Source organism: Solanum pennellii, chromosome 3, assembly GCF_001406875.1.
Source record: "Solanum pennellii chromosome 3, SPENNV200".
In the NCBI taxonomy this organism is placed as follows: domain Eukaryota; kingdom Viridiplantae; phylum Streptophyta; class Magnoliopsida; order Solanales; family Solanaceae; genus Solanum; species Solanum pennellii.
Window position 1 is genome coordinate 53,471,840 of NC_028639.1, and position 5,852 is coordinate 53,477,691.

Sequence of the window (5,852 nt, forward strand, 5' to 3'; positions counted from 1 at the left end):
AATTATCAAAATCAAATCAAATATAATAAATTTATCGATTTGGTAGTTATTGATTTCGATTTGATTTGATTCAATTATTCGTTTGTTAAAAAATTAAAACAATGATTCATTCAAAAAAGGGAAAGAAGACAACAATTTATTCAAAATAAAAAATAGTTAGAACGAGTAACATTATAAAACTTGTATAATTCATTATGATGAAAACATATATAAAATATTTAAAAATATTATATAAATTACCATGCATGGGCAATTATAATATATATATATATATATATGTATATATATATATATATCAGCTAGTTTCAATTATTTCTTTGAGTCTTTCAACAATATTAAAAATCAAATGATATCAATTTTTAAAAATTTAAAGTAAAATCTTAACCCAACTAAAATCAATTTTTTTTTTTTTCAATTTGATCTAATTTTTCAATCTAAATCCAATCCATAAACATTTCTAACGAGGCTGTATGCTAGCTATATCTCAATCTTTAGTCAAAATAATGTCACTTATATGAATCATTACTTCTCTATTTAAAATTATATTAAGGATTAGTTGGTGATGAGAAGTCATGCAGTGACATATAATATATGACGTCTACCATATGACTAATCATAAATAGGGTAGTTGTATATATTCATATGTAATATTTAATTTTTGCTAGCTGATTAAATTAAAAGACAGTGTCAAGTCCAGCCTAGCTAGCATCTACTAGGATGTATAACAGGTATACTTGATGTATATCTTGATTGCACCAACTTGCAAGTTGTCTTATTAATGTAATTATCATTTATGTCCGTTTAAGTGCCGTGCACAACATAAATCATTAATTAAGATTGACATGCAAACTCAATAATATTGAATTGAAATAATCTATATTGAAACAATATTATTATATAGAGTAAATATCTCAAAAAGTCACTCAATTTTGTAAATTTATCTAGTCATTAAACTTTATTTTGTATCAATAAAATCACTCAACTTAGACTTTCGTATCAATAAAATCATTTAACTAGATTTTTTCATTAAAAAAGTAAAATTGACATGACAAAATAAATTATTATTATCATGATCATAATTAAAATAATAAATAAATATCTTAAAATTACTAATTCGTTATAGGATAAAATAATAAAAATAAATAATAATATTTTCTTTCATAATTTTTTATTTTTTCTTCATTATCATCGTCAATTCTGAAATCGAAATTAAGAGAGAACCAATTGCGATCAGCCATTATAAGAAGAAAACAACAATTTTAATCATTTTTTCGTGTATTCACATTCCCATTAGTACACACACAAAAATTGAGATGTTTGATAATGAGAAATTTTTTATAATAATAGTGAAATTTTTTGTTCGAGTATACCTACAAAGAAATATTAGCAGGTAGTTGGAGAGAATTTCTTTTAATAAAAAAATGTATTCAAAGTTAAATCGAAAACAAGTATATGAAAGTTAAATTTGTATTTTAATATCTCAAAATTGTCATTTGTCTTTATCATTTTATTTTCTAATAAAAAAAAGTAATTTTGAGCTATTTATTTTATAATTTTAATCATGAAAATGACATAAAAATAATTTATTTTGTTATGTCAATTTATTTTTATTGATAAATTTCAGTGAGTGATTTTATTAATATAAAGGTTCAAGTTGAGTGATTTTATTGATACAAAGTAAATTTTAATGACTTTACTAGATAAATTTTTAAAATTGAATCACCTTTTAAAAATATTAACTCTTATTATATAATACTACTCACTTTTGTTTTCTTGGGGTTTGAAAATTGAAATTTACTATCAATAAACAAGAAAAATATATAACAAATAGATGAGGAACACTATCATTGTTTCAGTTTAAAATGAAGTTTCATTAACCTTAGTAGTTGGGATACTTGTCATCTAGAAAGTTTATATTTTTCCCTAGTTTGGTCATTAATTTTGAATTTCAAATTAAATATTATTTAAATTTGTATAGAAATATTAACATGTAGTCCTAAATTGTGCATTATATGCCAATTGAAGTTTTTCAGCAAATTTAACTTTCACAATTTTCCTTTCTCAAAAGTCGTTTTATAGGTAATTCTTGACAAACCATAACTTTTAACTTCCACTGAGGTCACATAGTTTTTTATTTTTCAACTTCTGACTAACATATTGTTCAAATAAGAGACGTAATCATATTTCTATTTGTTATGGAGATTACAATTTTACATATTTTTGTCTGTTTGTAAATTTTGCTTGTAAATATACAAATAAATTAAATATATACAAATTTTGTATTTATACATATAGGAATTTTTCAAAATTTTCTTTGTATATTTTGCTTGTCAATATACAAGCAGAGTAGTTTCTTATGATTTTTTCACGAATCGTATACAAATAGCTAGAATAAGCATGTACAATATTTTGGATTTATACAATCAAAAACTGAATTATACAAATTCTGAATTTATACCAGTCAGATGAATTATAAAAATGATGCAAATGACACAAATTAGAAAAATTATAATTTCGAATTATAATTATCTTAAATTGTAACTATAATACCTAATATAGCTAAATATTTGCTATTCCGCATCATTTTTCCCAAAAAGATAGTCGTGTAAGGGGCACCCATTAATTCATGTTTGGGCTTCTGGGGTTGGCCCTTACATTACTAGCCCTTTTGTGATCTAAGGCCATGATTGGGCTCCAGCCTCTTAAAAAGGGTGAATTGCATGTATAGCCCATTGTAGGGTCTTCATTTTAAGCTTAAAGGATCGTTTCGTAGAGTGTATTAATATAAATAATGCTTGCATTAGTTTTGTATATTAGTACTATCTTGTTTGTTAGTTTTTTTCATGCTATGTATAACTAAGCATTAGTTATACATTATTGTATATTCTGGAGTGCATTACTAATGCTATGGAATTCTAGGCATTAGTAATACAAAGGGATTTAACACATGCATTAGCACTCTAAAGACACAAATACCTCTCAAAAGCACTTTTACATCTTTTTCATCATAATTGTGAAGGATATTTTTGTACAATTCTTGTTATTTTTAATACACCAAATCAAACAATGCATAAAAAATAATTATGTACAACTAATACAAGCATAACTTATACGAGGATTACCAATGCAAGTATTGCTAATACACTATATTTAATAGTGTTTTTATACACTCTACCAAACGACCCCTGAGTTATATAAAGTTCAACTATACAAACTTTTCCAACATAAGTTATAGTTTCTTCAAATTGTTACCCAATATTTATAGCAACTTCACTCAATCAATTCAACTCAAGCCTATTAATCAGAAAAAGATTAATTATTAAGAAAAACAGTGATTCTCCATCAAAGAAAGAGAGAAGAAAATTGATGTAAATTGTATTCAATTGTCTTTTGTATATATTGTCACAATTAAATAAAATATCTATGATGCATCTTTAGTGACTAACCCTTTTTAACGACCAAGAAACATATATGAAGCAACATAGGAGAAACTAGTCTATTTCAAGTTGCTTACACTCCTATTAATTAAACTAGATGCACAACAAATTATATTAAAATTGCCTTTGATATTTGTTTGGTCTCAATTTACGTATTATATTTTTTAAGTAAGTCTCCAGAAAAGGTGATAATTCTTCATTTGAGGTAAATATTTAATGACGTTAATTCATATTAAATTTCGTTTATATGACAAAGTTGATGAAATCATCCGCATCTTCTAGCCTTCAAAGCATCATTATACTTGTGAAAATATCCTCAACATGAAGCAGTTACGTAAAAAAACAGATTTAAAATTTTAAAAACGTAAAAGGTCAAAAATACCCCTTAACTTTGTTTTATTAGTTGATTATATCCCAGCCGTTAAAACAAAGTTATTTATACCCTCACCGTCATTAATTTCACCATTTATACCCCTCAACTAACGAAAATCTTCAAATCAACACAAATTACCCAATTTTTAAAAAAAATTGATCCACCACCCTGATATAATCCAACCCCTTACCCGACCCAACTAATCCAAACCTATTAATCTTCCTCGTCGATTCCTCTGCCGCCGTCTTTTTTGGGTCAACAATTAAGAACCAAAGATTCTTTCATTGTGGCTAATTCGCGTAAACAATGAAGAGTCCAATAACCTCTGAAATTAGCCACAAATCACGATTCTGCAGAAAGACCAAGTAGAAAATAAGATTTCAGAAAAGCCAATGGCAGATAATAACAGTCTTTTGCTCCTTCGAAAGTCTTCTCAAGCATGAATTTTCAGTAATCAGTATAAAAATCACAAAAGAGATTATCGTATTAACAACAAACTGATACTGGTCAAGATAAGAAAAATGGCATTAGTTAGATTATACAGGAGCACGAGAGGCGTCCTAAATTCTAAAATATCTTAATAGCCCAAATTATGAAACCAACAAGAAGTTTATAATACAGTAAAAAAAAGAAAACATTAATGATTGTTATTCTTATTCTCTAACCCAAAGAAAACAACTATTCAAGACGTAACTAACTACCAAAACCTTGCTATTTATTGATTCCAAACCCTGTTTCATAAATGGATGATTGGAAGGACAACCAATTTCATCTAATTCTTTTCATTAACATGTATCTCTATGGCTAAAATTGTCTCAGTTTTAACTTTAAAATCATATGCTGAGCCATTTAAAATAATAGCAATCAAGGCATATGACTTTGAGATTTTTCATGATGTATTCTCATTCTCTTGAGTGGATCTTGGCAATATCATTGCAAGTTTAACCTCCAGAAATCCAAAATAAGAATGGGCCTTTTTTGAAAAAAATTGGGTTATACGGGTGTGTCAGGACATTGGGTTTAAAATGGGAATGAATCTTTTTTTTTAAAAAAATAAATTGGTAATTGTGTTGATTTGGGAATTTTTGTTAGTTGAGGGGTATAAATGGTGAAATTAATGACGGCGAGGATATAAATAACTTTGTTCTAACGACAGGGGTATAATCAACTAATAAAACAAAGTTGAGGAGTATTTTTAACCCTTTTCCCTTTTAAAAATACCCAATACATTTCAAAAATATTTGGAAAAATTAGTAAACTAGTAAAAAAAAATAACATATTCAGTAAAAATATTCATACTTTATAAATATTAGTTATAATGTCAAAAATGTCATTATTTTAAAAAATTTATGTATCCCAATTTTCCTCCTATATTATCTCCCCTTTTCAATTAATTCTATATATATATTTCTTTTTAAAAAAAAATTCTCTCTCATATTTATCTTTTCAAATTGTTGATTCTCTCTTCCATTTAAATTTTTTCTCTCTCTCATGTTTATCTTTTCTGATTTTCCTACAACATTCAAGTTGCAAATATTTCTCTGCCATATATTTTGATTTTTTTTAATCAAAAAATGGGTCAACAAGAATCCCTTTGATTAAGGTATTCTCAATTTTTATCCTATTTTCAGATTTCTTTTGTGATTTTGTTTTTGTGTAAATCTTAAAAAAATGTTGTTTGTATTTTTCAATTTTCGTTATGGTTTACTTTCCAGTGGTTGAATCCAAGAGGCTTATTAGAGGTATTCATCTTAATCAATCAATTTATAGTGATTTTCATCCTTTAATTTATTTATTACTTAATAAATAGTGTATAATGCTATGATCCGCTGCTAAAATGAGGGAATGAAGTGAATTAGAACATTTACAAGACTTATTGGTGTGCGAAACCTTCCTCAAATTCAGAACGCAAATGTAGAATCTTCGTCTACTTCTGAGGATCTTGAAAAAGACGACGAAGATCGGATAGTTGTCGAACAATTTTCTATTAGTTTTTTTGTATTTATAGTTCTTTTTTAGAATTTGATATGCTTTCTCAATTT